The sequence below is a fragment of the Microcebus murinus genome, chromosome 11, assembly GCF_040939455.1.
Source record: "Microcebus murinus isolate Inina chromosome 11, M.murinus_Inina_mat1.0, whole genome shotgun sequence".
Classification (NCBI taxonomy): domain Eukaryota; kingdom Metazoa; phylum Chordata; class Mammalia; order Primates; family Cheirogaleidae; genus Microcebus; species Microcebus murinus.
The window spans coordinates 7966252-7982074 of NC_134114.1; the positions used below are offsets into that span (position 1 = coordinate 7966252).

The window sequence follows — 15823 nt, forward strand, 5'->3', positions numbered from 1 at the left end:
ACAAAATGGAGAAGAGAAGGGGACTATGTGGGACACAACTCTGGTGAGTATAAACTAGGGCTCAAAGCTGGATTCTCTAAGCCCCAATCCCATTTCCCCGCACTGTTGGCTGGCTTCTAAATAGAATTTTGGGAGCCATTTCCCCTTCTTCTCTAAATAGGTTGTTTTCTAATCCCAAATGATGCTGAATCAAAGCTGCTACTTAATGTGAATGCTGTGAGCGCTAAAAAAAAGTATCCAAAGAAGAAACAGAAAATGCAGGTTCTCTTCCCCACATAGACATTTTCTAACCATGCTATATCACTAAACCTTTCTGAGCCTCACATTCCTTATCTGCAATTCAGAGATATGAACGCTTACACCTCGCTCAGGGATGTCGTGAGAATTCAGGGCTTTGACTAAACGTGATTACACTTGTACAGCTCTGTGTCACCCCATTTACTCCCCACAGGATCCTGAGACACGGGGAGTTCTTTGCCCATTTGGGTGGAGAAGCTGAACCTGTGCTGGGCTAAGCATAAGGATCGGTAGCTAGCATGGAAGACCCAAGAGAGCCCAGCTCTTGCTACTGTACTGGTTGTACATTTGAAAGTGCTTTGTGAGCCATCATATACTAGAGAATGTACTGTTATTACTGCAAAGGGAGTTTTTTAAAATCAGCATAGATGAAATACACGAATTGTCCCAGGGCATATTAAAATAACCTCACATATCAATCAGTTCAATAAACATTACTTTCTTATTCCAGGCTGGTTTCTGCTTTCTGTCTGTCTGATGGATGAGAATTTTTATATTCTTATTCACTACTGCTGTGGTTTGAATGTGTCCCCCAAAGTTCATGTGTTTGAAACTTAATCCCCAATGCAATGGTGTTGAGAGGTAAAACCTTCAAGAAGTTATTAGGTCATGAGGGTTCTGTTCTTGTGAATGGATCATTGCCATTATTGCAGGATTGGCTTAGTTATCGAGGTGTTGTGCTCCTGATCAGAGGATGAGTTCAGTCCTCTTTCCTGTGCTCTCTTGTCCTTCCTCCTCCTGCCATGAGATGATACAGCTAGAAGACCCTCACCAGACGCAGGGCCCTTGAACTTGGGCTTTCCAGCCTTCAGAACTGTAAGAAATAAATCTCCATTCTTTATAAATTACCCAGCCTCAGGTATTCTGTTATAGCAGCACAAAACAGACTAAGACAGTGACACAGACTTGCTCTTCCGTTGTTGATTTTGCTCATAAAAGGAGGGCAGTAGTCATTCTTGACTTTGCTTTGTAACATCCAGGATATTTCTTACTAAATTATGTCATGTAGGCTTTAAATAGTATTAATTTAAATATAATTTTTTTTAACACACACACATACATATGTCACATATGAGGTTATACTTTAGTTAAGGATATTTAAAGAAAAAATATCTGGCCTGAACCTTGGTAAAATTTTCCTCTTATCTGTATTTGGAAGGTAGAAAATAGAAATTGCAGAAATGAGAGTAATACAACCATGAATACAGATATCCTACAGAATTTCAAATGCTGTAAGTTATTTATGAAAAATTTATTTTGGTAGAGAAATGGAGGGAGGAGTAAGGATAATTTTGTTTCTGGCTTTTCCACTGAGTCATTATTTGACCTTGTACAAGCTACTTATACATTCTGTGATTACAGTTCTGTATTGGAGGCAATAATACCTTTCTTACTTGGGGATGTCAATAGTTATTTAATATTATGTCTTAGCATTTATCTCCTTGTATAAAATTTCTTCTAAGGGTATACAAACTGCTATAAGTATAAAAAATAAACATGACAAAGACATCAAGAATAAAAAGGCTTTCAGCAAGATAAAATAATCTCAAGGGAGCCTGGAAATTGAAGAGCAACATATTTTTGTTACTTTTTTTTTTTTTTTAAGAATCCATCCAGGATTTGCTAAGCATTGAAAGTTGCAGATACCAGGATGAAGTCACTCTAGTCAGACCCAGACACCTTGAGGCCCGGAGAGCACAAAAGAGAGCTCATGCTTGCATGTCTGAAGATAAAAAAGGTTTCAAAGACTTTTAGAAATAATCTCACAAGAAATTTTCTCGAGTCCTTCCCGTGTCTCATGCTTTACACAGCTTGCACCTTTCCACGTATGCATGATTTCTATGACAAGGTTTATCACCAGACATTGTCTGGGACTGTGGCAAATCAGATAGGACACCCTGGACAGAACACTTGCCCGGTGACAGCATCCCCACTGAACTGATGCCAATTTGCTCTTTGATCCTCTGGAACCAGTGAACTCTGTTTCTCAGCAGCTTGCATGAACTTCTCTGTTTTGTCAATAAAAGCTTCCTTTACCCTCCCCTATTTGGATGCACCTGTCCTGCCATAGCCGTGCTTCTCAGATTATAACGCTTCTTTTTGCGTATTCTCAAATAAATTCATCATATTAGGAGGAAAAAAAAGAATCTATCCAGGATTCAATGACTCAGGACATTATTTTGCCCTTTCACCTTTAAAAAAAGGCCTAAAAATCCTTTCAAAATGGTCGTCAGGTGTGAGAATGTCACGTTAAGTGAGAGACAAACAGCAGAAGGGCGGTAAGGGGTCACTCCTGCCTTTTCAGGCCCATGAGACCCTGGAAGTCTGGAGACCTAGGTTTGAGACCCAGTCTGACCACATGTCACTTGTGTCGCCTCAGGAAAACTTCGTTCGCTCCAAGCCTCACGCCCTCACCTTAAAATGGGGCGATAATGAACCCCTCTAGAATGTTCACTAGGAACATATGTGACGGCATGTAGAAAACGCTTTGTAAACTTTAAAGGACTAAACACAAGTCTACTCAAAACACATTGTTGGAGATTTTAGAGAAACAGCCAGCCAAGTAAACAAATACTACATAGCAAAACACGATGAATGTTCTAGAACAGTAAGAAATTCCTGCTGGTCTGTGGGTGACAGTGAGCAGGTTTTATGGACAGAGGGTGGGGGACCTGAGCCTTTCCAGCTGACGGGAGACAGGAGGCGGCGTCCACAGGGCCACCAGCCGAGGAGAAGCACAGGGAGGGTGGAGGCTGCAGCCCTCGGTCCCCAAATCGTGATTCTTCCAGGCTGACTTGAGGGCAGACTGTGCGTGGAAAGGTGGCAGAGGGCCAGGAGGGGCTGCCGTCAGTGTGGCTGACAGAGACAGCTGGACTCGTGTCTCTGCTTCTGCACCCAGTTTCTTGCCATGGCGCGTTGTGTAGCCCCTGGAACACTCCGCTGTGTGCTCGAGAGGGAATGAGAGTGGGAAACTGCAAAGAACTTCTTAGTATTATCATAAATGTGGCCTCCCAGACCCCCCAAATGCATCTAGGGAACCTCTAGGGGTCCGCAGAACACTCTTTGAGAACTGCTGTTTTAGATCACTCCTTAGACATTCATTGATTCAAGATGAAGACTTAAACAAAGACTTGGACTGATAAAACCACCACCACCCTGTGGGCAGTGGGGATGTCGGCTCTGTATAGGCTGTGGCTGCAAGGCAGGCTGGTGTCACCCGAGCCATGGCCTGGGTCAGCAGGGGGGACTCTTGGGCTCCCCTCCTCCAGGCCGACTCCCAGGCGGGAGGGACAGCAGCAGCCCCCACCGTCTGGGCCTCTGTGCACCAGACTATTTCTGGATCCATCCACTCAGCCCTCCTGCTGCTTTGTTTGCCTCCATAAAGGCAGGTTGGACACTCTCAGAGTTTTGACAGTGTTAATGACATCACTTTTCAAAAGGGCTGTTTTCACAGGCTTTTAAGTGAGGAGTGGCAAAAAATCTCTGACAGAAAGCTGTTGGCTTATTTTTCCTCCAAAGCTGCATGTTGTGCCTTTTCTCAACAGGCCCTATAGATGTTTTGACTACTTTCAAGGAAGAAGTACTTCTTATGAATACCTTTTTTAAAAATGCAAAAATAAAAATACAAAAACAATACACTTTGGCAAACCTAAATAACAGAGTAATGCCCAAAGGAAAAAGCAAGTCACCACTTCTGAACTATCCCACCAGCACACAGAGTTGACCACTTATGATATTCTGTTGTACGTCCCTCCAGACTTCCAGAAAAAAGTAGATAGCAATTCTTTTTAACTATCTTATTTTGTAGATTGTCCCTCAATTACTGTTTGATGTTTTTTATCATTGTTAGCCAGTAGTTACAGGTTTTTGGAAGGAAGACCATAGTGCCTTTTCCATCATGTTATATCAGGGGTCCATGCTGTTGATATGACTAATTACTTAAAATTTTAACCTGATCACCTTGCTGATAGAAGGGGCTTTTATGTATGGCATTTTATAAGATTTCAGCTAATTTATTGGTGAATTCAGCTCTCTAGGAATCAATGTGAACATGGACTAAACTCTTTGTATCATCACTTTAAAGTTTCCTAACATTATAATTGCTGAATTTATATTAACAAGCATATACCCGAGCATGAGTCTGGAAGATTCCTTCAGGCTCCTCCCATTTCAGCTTTATTCCCCCTCACTATTCTGCAGTTAGAGAAGGCAAGTAATTTCCCTAACAAATTTAAAGCCTGTTTTTCTTGCTAAAACTACTGGGTTTCTTTTTAAACCATCTTTCTTCTCAGCAAGTGATTTCCTATAATTGATTAATTGTTCTGTTCAGGCTGAAGTATGTGTGTGAGACTTTGCAGGCCAGGGAATGTCGTGAATAATGACTTCTGGCGGATCCCAGTCCTCAGCGCATTTGCTGAAAAGCCAGTTCTGTTCTTGCTCAATTTTAGAAAAGTTCTGAGCTGGGGAAATACGATTGCTGTTAATCCAGATAAGAACAATTCCCAAAGCCATCCTTCAGGTTTGGAGGGGCCCTCTGGGGCCCCGTTCAGGAGCTTTTCCCTGACACAAATGAATAAACTACTTTTGGACATGGAGGAAATAAAAGAAAATATACAATTTCAGTGGCTCACTGGAGACTTGCAACATGACTATTCATTGCCTTGCCAAAGAACCACGGGGCGTTCCGTTCAGTTAAGAAGGTGCGCTTAAGCATTGCAGGCAAGCTGGGGGAAAGGTGTAGCTTGATGTGACATCACTCAGCACAAATGGGGAATAACACTCTGGGCCAGGCTGAGTTTGGACTTGGCCTATTTACTGTTCTTCTACCACTTAATAATGTTGTTATTCCTTTTCTCTTTTCTTCTTCAGAGAAATAAACTCTGAGCTTTGATTGGAATATTTGCAGAATGCAGGCCGGGTTCCAAAAGGAGGAACGCCAGGAAACTCTGCAGGTACCGGCCACGGAGCCTCCCTAGGATGCTGCCGGAGGGTGACTTGATGTGCTGGTGCATTGTATGTGTCAACCTGGCTGGGCCATGGCACCCGGACAGTTGTGTCAAACGCTGTTCTAAATGTTGTGTGAAGGAATGTTTTAGATGAGATTAACGTTCTGAGTAAAGCAGACTGCTCTGCAGCTTGTGGGTGGGCCTCATCCGATCGGCTGAAGGCCTTAATAGGAAAAAGACTGACTGCAGCCTCCAGTCTAGCGAGCCAGTTCCTTAAAATAAAGCTCTATGTCTCGCTCTCTCTTTCGCACATGCGCACATCATGTTGGTTCTGTTTCTCTGGAGAACTCTGCCTCGCACAGGCAGCTCTGGGTTCCCGCTATCCCGCCTCTCCCACCCCCTGGCATGCGGCATTCTTGGGCGCGACCTCCTTTAACTCAGGTGCTTTGCTTTAAATGCCCTTCCCGGGTGGTGCTAAGGACGCAGAGGTGGAGAGAACATTTATAACCCAGTGAGCTCAGCAAGAAGCCTTGTCAACTGGCTAATCAGGCTGGAAATTCTCTGCACCATGTCAATGTGGCTGTGCTCTGTTATCCAGCATAAGTTACTGACCCTCCCTGTCAGGCTCTTCTGAAATGTGATGCTAAGAGATAAAAATAACCCACTCCTGTTATCCAAGAGTTTTGCCCCAGAGCCTATCTCTACCCATCGGGAATGTACCCCCTTAACCCCACACCTCGTATAACTCCAGGTTGTAAAACACTCTTAAGACAATTGCGTCAGTTCCTGAACCTACCCCTTATAGGGAATAATGTTCATAAATTGTGTCTATGTGTTGATGACTTAAGCTGCAAAATGACCCCACTGCCCTTGTACTTAATTAGCTCATCACCACAGATTATATCTTCCATAAATTTTCCTGCTAGTCAGAAGACTTTCAGACCTCAGCATCTAGTTTTCCTCCTTGCTAACTTGCAAACAGCACATACATAAAAAGCAGCACTTCTCATGGATTCTTCTTTGTTACTGCGGTGAGAGCACTTAACGTGAGCTCTACCCTCTTAACAGATCGTTAAGTGCACAGTACAGTATTGGTAACCACAGGCGCGATGTCGAGTAGCTGATCTCTAGAATGTATTCATCTCCCATAACTGAAACTTCCTACCTGTTGAACAGAAACTTCCCACTTCCCTCTTGCCCAGCCTCTGGCAACCACCATTTAACTCTCTATTTCTATAAAGTTCAACTATTTTAGATTGGTCATGTAAGTGGGATTCTGCAGCATTTGTCTTTCTGTGCCCGGCTCATTTCACTTAGCACGATGTCTTCCAGGTTCATGCATGTTGTCGCAAATGACAGGATTTCCTTTTTTTTTTTTTTTTTTGTAGGGCTGAATAGTATCCCATCATGCATACAACACATTTTCTGGATTCATTTGTCTGTGGATGGATACTTAGGTCACCTCCCCTCTAGTGGGAGGTGACCTAAGCAGGTGACATAACAAGCAGATGTGGTCCCCCCACCTGCTCCCCCTGCACAGCCACCAAACTACTACCTAAGTCTCTCCGGTCCCATCAGAGCCTGGGTCAGTCCAGGCTCTCTCTGTCAACAGCCCTCTGCTCTTTGCTTTGATCCCAGGCTCCCTGGTGTTTGTTTCCAACCTCTCCAACTTTCACTTAGGTGCCTGGAGAGCTGAGTGGTCCTTGAGTTTCCAAGCAGCAAGCTGTCGCTGCTCCAGTTGCTTAGAGACTGAAGGGCACTCTGTCCTCATCATCTGCTCAGGTGGGGTCATGCTGGTAGACGTGCACTGACCCTGAGCCTCCATCCAGGAGTCTGGTTCCGGTTCCTGTTCCTACAGTCCCGGGGCAGGGTTGGCTAATAGACCCTGAGGGCAAATCTAGAAATCCCAAGGCCAGGAAGGGATTTATTGATTGCATAGCCTTTCTTTCATTCAACAAAACATTTTTGAGCACTTCCCTTATGCCAAGCACTTTTCTAGAACATGAAGATAAACTTTCAACTTTCTCAGAGCTTACACACCGGTACACTGGAAGCCCAAACTGTGCATGGTGACAAGTGACAGAGGTAGGCTTCTGGCATTCTCCTCTAAACCAACCTGAAGTGCGGAACAACACCCCAGTTTCTGGAGCTTTCCAAAGTTAACATGCTATGCTGTTTCTGGACATTTCCTTGGGGCATGTTTTGAACGATGAAGTCAGGTGCCGTGGCATTTCTGCTTCGTGTTATGTGCTGGCAAGATCCTTCAGGAAGAAGCTTGGGGCAGGGGACGCTGGCCCTGCGTACACTTTGTCCCTTACGGATGTTCACGCTGGGGAGGTAGAGCAAGTCCTTTGAAGAGAGTCCTTCATTCTCTAGCAGGGGTCAGTAAACTCTGGCTAAAGACCAAACCCAGCCCAGCACCTGTTTCAGGACATGAAGTTTTACTGGAGCACGGCCGCGCCATTTGTTTATGTATGGTCTGTGGCTGCTTTTGCGTTGCAGCGGCAGAGTTGAATAGTTGCAACAGAGGTGATGTGGGCTCCAAATCGGAAATATTTATTTGGCCCTTTGTAAAGAGTTTGCAGATCCCTCCTCTAGAGCAATGGTTCTCCAAGTGCCGTCCCTTCACCAGTTGCATCTGCATCTCCAAAAGCTTGCATAGAACTCGGAGTTCTCACATCTGCTAATCAGAAACCCTGGGGCTGGGGCCCAGCAATCCGTGCTTTAGTAAGAACTTCTGGTGATTCTGATGCATGCGGAAGTGTGACAACCACTGACCATCACTTGATCTATAGTTTCTAGGGGACAGGGGTCTGCTAGGAACTCAGAAATTTGCAGCCATTCTGAATTCCTAGTATCTCCGTATTTTTTTCTCATGGTTGTTTAGAAAGTGAATGCTGTGTGTTGTGATGTGTCGGCTGAGGCATTTCGAGAGAAGCCGTCTGTAATGGAGTTAATGGTTAAGAATTATGTTTGCCGCAGAAGGGATCATTAACTGACTTTACAACACTTATGAAGACTAATATTTAGCTCATTGATTTACAGACATCACGTCCATGCCCCTCTTTAAAGTTCAATCTCTTTAAATTAATTTTTGATCACAGTTGAGGAGGAGACGTTGACTGATTGCGTGCGTTAGTGGGCTGTGATTACAAACAGCTTCCCGTCGTGTTGTCCCAGGAGGCCACCAGTGTGTCTGATTTGCAGGTACCCATGAAAGGCACGGGGGAGGCATGAATGTCGCTGTGTCCTCCCTGGCTGAGGGAGGTTGTGATGCTGCATCTGCTGGCTGCTGCCCACTCTCACCCTCCCCTAAGAGGAAAAGATCTGTACTGGGGGCACGTGCCAAATTGAGTTTCAGCGTCTGGGATATCTGAGGTGCCGAGTGAAGGATGGAATGGCAGCCCCGGGAGCCGTCAGCCTTTGTCTGAAATAATAGACTTCTCTGGTTATGTGGGCGGATTAGGAAGGAGAAGATTCCATTAGACTTCTTTGGAATTGTGACTTGCCTGACTCTTATTTCTAGGCACTGAGACTTAAAAAATCTTCATGACCAAACTTCTTCCTGTTCCTTCATTTTGGTTTAGTACTTATTATTATGAGCTTTTTCCCCCCCCCCCCCGCTTTTATGACTCGTGTCTCCCAAACAGATGGGATTCTCATGGACAGCCCAGCAATTTTATTTTTGTCTTATCATCAACTGAAAGAAATTAATGGTACCACCATGAAGGAATGAAATCAGTGGCTTCCAACTGATTAGGTCAAAGTTCATCATTAGGATGACAAAAGAAATTTCAGACCAGACTACCCTCACACCATTTGTTCAACAGTCTCATACAGCATTTTAAATAAGCATTCACAGGTCATATATTCACCACTTGGATGGTGATTGTCAATACGGCCTCTTAATATAATCTGCACATATTTATGGAGAAGCATTTTAGACAAGTGTCACCTTAATGCTTTGTCAGAAATAGTAATGTACTAGCTCTACTGTAACTTTATTGCTAATTTTTGTTTTATTCTCAAGTAGAATGCAGGCTATTCCTTACTGCAAGCTTGGCAAACTACAACCTGTGAGCCTAGTGCCCGATTGTGTAAATAAAGTTTTATTGGAGCACAGCCATACCCACTCATTTACGTATTATTTATGGCTGCTTTTGTGTTGCAATGGCAGGGTTGAGTAGCTGTGCCAAAAGCCATGTGGCCCTCAAAGTAAAACATCTCTAATGTCTGACCCTTTGTAGAAGGTTTGCCAAGCCCTGCTCCTCTTCATGCACCAACTAAGGCAGCATCCCAGGGTTAGGCATAGACTTATTTGTAGACACAAAATCAGGTCAAGGATGCTTTCCTTTACATTCTAGCTCTGTTGCAGGTATCAGTAAAGAAGTGAAAGCAAAGCACTTTGTATTCAGTTAGCATTCCAGATAACGGGCCACTTTGGGATTTTCCGTGATTTATTTTAAACTCTTCATTTCTTACCTGTACACAGACATGATTTAGGTAGACCCTTCCAGAGGGTGCCATCTTTCCTACCTGTGACATGAACTGTGAAGAACAAACACTTTATGGTAGAATGTCCATGTTGAAACTTTGCTTTGATTCAGAATGTGGTAGGCAACTTCTAACATCACCCCTAGAAATATTCTCCTCCTCATATATTCATGGCCTTGGGTAATCTCCTTCCCTTGAGTGTGGGCTGGACCTAGAGAATGGCTTCTAATGAATAGAATATGAAAAAGTGATGGGATGTCACAGTCAAAATTAGGTGATACAAGACTGTGACTTCCATCTTGGGTGTTCCCTCTGTCTCTCTTTCCCTCCCTCTCTCTCAGTTCACTCGCCCTGGGAAATCCCAGCTGCAGGTGTGAAGCAGCCCCGTGAAGAGACCACGTGGCAAGAGACCAAGCCCTGCCAACAACCACGTGAGTGAACTTGGAAACAGATCTGTGCCCACTACCCCCAGCGTTGAGCCTTCAGATAAGACCAAGCCCTGGCAGACAGCTTGAGTGCAATCTCATGACAGACTTTGAGCAAGAGGCACCCAGCTAAGCCACACCTGTATTCCTAATGCACAAAGACTGTGCGATAAAAAAAATGTTTGCTGTTTTAAGCTTCTAAATTTCGGAGTAATTTGTTGTGTACCTGTTAACAGCTATTGCAAAGGAAAAGAAAAAGAGAGCTGAACTTGGGAATGATATAGCTTTCATGTTGATGTAACTTGTTCAGTCTGCTTTATCTATGTTAAAAGAAATTGGAAAATGTTACACAGGGACTAGGTAAACCAGTGCTCTTTTAAAGTATGTTGTTATGCCACATGAGTTCAGCCGTCTCCACTTATCTCCAAACATGCCCAGGGCGTACCTGTCCTCTCACAGGTTAGCTAACTACTCTGGGAACGGGCAGGATGTCTCAGGTGAGTTTTTGCCTACTGTTATGCACAGATGTAACAGCATAGCTCGTGTGTGAAAATGGTATCATTCATAGGAACTAGCTAATTTGATATAAAACAAAATGCAGAAAATGCCCACTTTGGATTGAGAAGCTATTTCTGTCTTCAAAAAAATGAAACTATGGCATATTATAGGTGCCATAGTCTGGGCTTTGTGAAAATGCAAGCTTTGACTTATATTCATTTATTTACTCTGTAGAGCAACCCTTGCTATCTGGCAGCTGCCAGCACCTGCAGCAGCCTGGCAGGAGCTGTGAACAGCTGGGTGCTGAAACACATCCTGCTGCCCTGTGGCCCTGCTCAGGTGGCCCTGCTCAGGTGGCCCTGCTGCCGTGTGGCCCTGCTCAGGTGGCCCTGCTCAGGTGGCCCTGCTCAGGTGGCCGCTTAGTCAGGGAAGCTCCGCAGCCTCGGCTGTAGCGGTGCGGGCAGAGGCAGGCAGGACACGGCTGCTGGTGCTCCTGCCTGGGTCTAGACAGAGGCCAATTTTAATAAAGACAAACCAATTAAACCTGTTTTCTTTACCTTTCTTCTCTCATTTACACATGTGGAATATTGAAATGAAGATACTTTCTGAACATGGGAAAATGCTTAGAATGACACAGACATGGACACACTGACACATACGGAGACACGCCTGCACACGCCTCCCCTTCTCATGCTTTGCTTCACGTAGAGGCACACACAGCTGGGACACGCTTTCAGGATTGTCCATCCAGCGGCACTAAACCAACCATTCATTTGCCATACCTTGGGACTGTTTTTACAATGCAGAAAATGCAGATGTGGGGTCCTAGTGCCGACCCAACTGAATGAGTCTCTGGTGATGGGAGGGCCCAGGAATCTATGTTTGAAAGAGTCTAGATTGGGAAGGAGTTGGTTTTGGAACCATGCAGACCAGCTCAGCCCCTCACAAGAGGCACCATGTGTTTGGGGAGTGGGACCCTTACTAGTGTCCCGGGGCTGCTGTAACCAAGTGTCGCCGAGAGGATGGCTTCAACAGCAGAACTGATTGTCTCCTGCTCCTGCAGGCTGGAAGTCCAACATCTAGGCGTCAGCAGGATTGCTTCCTTCTAAGGGCTGTGAAGACCTGTTCCCTCTTCCAGGCCTCTCTCCTTGGCTTGTAGATGGCCATATTCCTCCTATGTCTGTTCATGTTGTCTTCCCTTGATGCGTTTCTGTGTCCAAATTCCCCTTTTTTGTGAGGACATCCATCAGTGATCTAGTTTTGGGCTGAATCACCTCTGTACAGACCTGATTTCCAAACAATCTCACACTCTGAGGCACTAGCAGTCCGGGCTACAGCTTATCTTTGTGTGGGGGGCACGGGGGGCAATGCAACACAAATCAGGACCCCTGCACCTAATAGGACCTTCCCCTAACTAAGTCCAGGTCAGAATGATGCCGGAGCTCTGTTTTTCACTCTTGCACATCCAGTTGTCAGAGGGCTCCACCTGCTACATGAATCCTCTTTGCATCATGTTTGCTTTCCTGTATCATTGCTCTAACTTTTTTGTCCATCTTATGTAGTCAGACTGCCTGGTTCCTTCCTCACTGTGCCAGGCTTGTAGAAGGTTCCCAGGCCCTTTGAAAATATCACTTTTCCAGGGTACACATCCCTGCTCTTTCCTCGGGTGATAGACCCTTGGTCCTCCGATCACAGTGGCCCCATCTTCTCGAAGCCCTCCAGCTTACTGACAAACATCCTAAAGTGTTGTCCCCAGCGCAGACTGGAACTGGGTTTGAACACCCTCTTGCTCCAAAGCACTGGCGTACTATGCTCCATAGCTCACACTCTTCCCCGGTTCCTGTGCGTGGTGTCCTATGAAGCCAGATCACGCACAGCTTCTGTGTCTTCTACAGAAGTACATTAGAATAAAGGCTAATCAAGCTTTGTGTGCCAGTACTCTGTGTTCTGTTGGTTTCAACCTGAAGAACGTACTCTGCTCCCTAGACCAAGGAAAAGTTATCAGCTAAGGCAAGCAAGCCCTAGAGTTCCAGGAAGAATAAGGGTCCTACCATTGGAACACTTCCCAGGGCTGCGGGCTCACCAGGGTGTGTCAACACCAAATTGCTCCATGAGGCTTCTTGTACCTGCCCAGTCGGCGGCTGGGTATTGTGGTGTTTTTGTTTCATTCTTCCCTTCAGTGACTTTGCAAGGCTCCAGTGTATCTGAGACCATTTGGCTGCCTTTAGTTTATGTAGTTGCCCTTTAAGTTCTTTTAGAATTAAAGAGATGATTATTCTTCATATCCTTAGTTTTACACTTGGCCTGCTAAATCATTGAGGAGATCAACACCACCAAAAGGTGCATGGCCATAGCAGCGTGTCTAGTCTCAGCACCTGTTGTGGGATAAATGCTCAGCCGCTGAGCCCTCCCTCCCCTCTTCACAAACAGGGATGGTTCCCGGCATTACTCAAGGTCCTGTAGAGAGCTGAACAAGACAGACAAGGATCCTGTACTCAGGGACATTTCTAACAGTGGTCAACAGATGACACACAAGTAAATCAATCAATAAATCATTGAAGTACCTTCAGGTTGTAATAGCTGCAATGACAGAAAACAGCATAATGACAGTGTGCATGTGTGTACATGCATGTATGTGTATGTGTGTGCATGTATGTGTGTGAGCCTCCTCCCCATTCGGCTCCTCTAATGCCAAACCTTCCGGCTTCTGTGTTATGCTTCATTAGCAGGAAGTGTTCTTTGACACACCTTGACATCAGTGCTAGGTCATCTGCATGATCTGCCTTTATTTGCTAGGTGATATTCTGCAAAGTAGATTTTGAATTTACCCCAATTGCGAATTAAAAGTATTAAATATATAACCAACCAACTTAAAATTACAGGTGCTTCTTGCCGGTATTCTCCCTGAGCCACACAGGAGTCTGGACATCGGATATGCAGTGACCTTCTTGAAACCATCTCGATTCTGTGAGAGTTAATGGCAGCAGATCAGAGCCCTGGAGAAACCGTGGAGTCGGGCAAGGTGGCCTTTGCTTCCTGTTCCTTTGCCCTTTCGAGTCCTCAGGAACGTCCCATCTGCCTTTTCAGCCCTCTTCATCGTGGATCTCCTCCACTTATCAAAACAAGAAAAGAGCTGCTATCATTTATTTATGATTAGATGGAAAATCTGTACGGGGCGCCAAGCCTAGGACTCTCTATCCAGGAATAACGATGGTGGATTTTTCTGCAGCCTCAACAATTTGCATCCTTGGGGACCTTGAGTTTGGCCGACCTTGTTGCAGGTCAGAGACCCGATACACCATCACATAAGGAAGGAGAAGCCTTGAGGCCAACGCTGGCCCCGCCTGCTTCAGTGGGATGTAGAGGCAGACAGGGTTGGGGTTCCAGCAGAGCAAACACTGTCACACTAGAAGGGTCCTTTCAAGAATGACAGAAGGCCCTCAAACCCCAGGAAGGAGAGAAGACTCTAAGCAGGTCCCTTGTTTTCCCGAGGCTTAGCAGCACATAGCTGACAGCCACAGGAATGCTTCAGAACCTTCTAGACTCCTTGTATTGAGCTAAAACTGAGGTGAAAATTCTCACAGGCTGTTGTTTTGTTTTTAACATTTTAGGCTATTTATCTCATATATAGTGGAGTAGAAGGCCCTGGCCTCTTTAAAAAGATATTTCAAACATCAAATTAGACTGCTCATCTCCTGGGCAGTGGGGTGGGTTGGGGGTGCTGCTCAGAGCCTGGTCCCTGAGCACTCCTGCCCATCCTCTGGACCAAGCCCCTGTCTGGGTTTCCCCATCCGCTCTGAGGCAAAGGCACCATAGTCCGGGAGCCCATCATTCCTGCTCCTTTGGACTCTCAGCCAAAGCCAAAAGCAGGAAGTAGAAAGCCAGAAGCAGGAAGCAGGAAGTGGGAAGCAGGAAGCAGAGGCAGGAAGTGGGAAGTGGAGAACAGGAAGCAGCTGCTTCAGGAGTCCTTACTTTGGGGCCTGGGGCCTGGAGGGTGAGGGCCCAGGGAACTTCTGCCTGGCCATGGCCCTTGAGATTAGGGATACAGAGAATCCTGCCCTTGGAGTTTAACTGTAGAGAATATTTAGGAAAGTTGTTGATCAGGATGTTGATTTCAGCTACTAGAAAAATAACAGTGGGAGAAAAGAAAAAATATTGCGGAGCTATTGTAGAAATAATGCTAATAATGGCTATTTGAATGAAACATTGGAATAGATGAACACTTATGCACATGAAAAAAAAACCTCTACTTCATTTTGAGACTCATTTTCTTCCATTATAGAGGTTAAATATGGCTCAAACGTGTCCCAGCTTTCTGGTGTGTTGCTTGGGTAGTATGGTCTAAAAAACAGCTGGACAGACATTAGCCTGTAATAAACATGTAGTGGGCACCCCACTGTGGACATTTATCAAATATACTACTTGTATGCCTTCCTATCCATAGTTGATGTGTCATGGGAAAATTGAGTGCAAATAAAAATTTCCAAAATCATACAATATTTTAAGTGTCCTTGAAGATCTGTCTGTAATGTATTCATTCTCAAAGACAAGATATTGCATCCAAGGAGCTGAAATTTTGAAGGAGAGGTTTGTGCAACAAATGGTACTCTTTTATACATATTTTATATATCTTTTTGTATATACTGCCAAAATATACAAACAATACATAGATATATATAATATGTCTTTGATATTAAAATTTCACTGAGGAGTGATTAGGACAAAAATGTCTAAACAGGCTCATTGTTAGGGAAGTTCATGATGAAAAAATGTTGAAAAACACTGCTCTAAATGGATGTTTTTGTGAAGCTCTTCTATTTTAAAGTGTTCCCTCCTAATTAATTTTCTAAATAGAAATCTGGATTTTCATATCTTGAGCTTGCTTAAAGTAAGACATCTTTAGAAAGTCCGCTGCTGCTAGAAGGCCATATGCATCCATCTTAGCCATTTGCCCGGAGGGCCCCAGGAGAGCCTTCCAGTTGGGAAATTTGTGCCCTGCTATTATAAAATAATAAGGTGCTTATTGTCCACAGCTTGTGGAAGCAGCATCATTAATATTTTATGGCCAAATCTCTTCGGTAATAATAGTACTGATAATTATAAGACAATATTTCATCAAATCAAGACCCCATTGATGTAGGATGCGTCACTAAAATTTGAAAC

At 44.6% G+C, this 15823-nt stretch overlaps 1 long non-coding RNA gene across 1 annotated transcript; it reads left to right on the forward strand.

Moving 5' to 3' along the window:
• The first annotated feature begins 5178 nt into the window (after positions 1-5178).
• On the forward strand, positions 5179-15144 carry LOC105871707 (uncharacterized). The gene is made up of 3 exons (XR_001154287.2): positions 5179-5249; positions 10079-10168; positions 13543-15144. It is a non-coding gene; the product is annotated as an uncharacterized LOC105871707 (long non-coding RNA).
• The last annotated feature ends 679 nt before the right edge of the window (positions 15145-15823 follow it).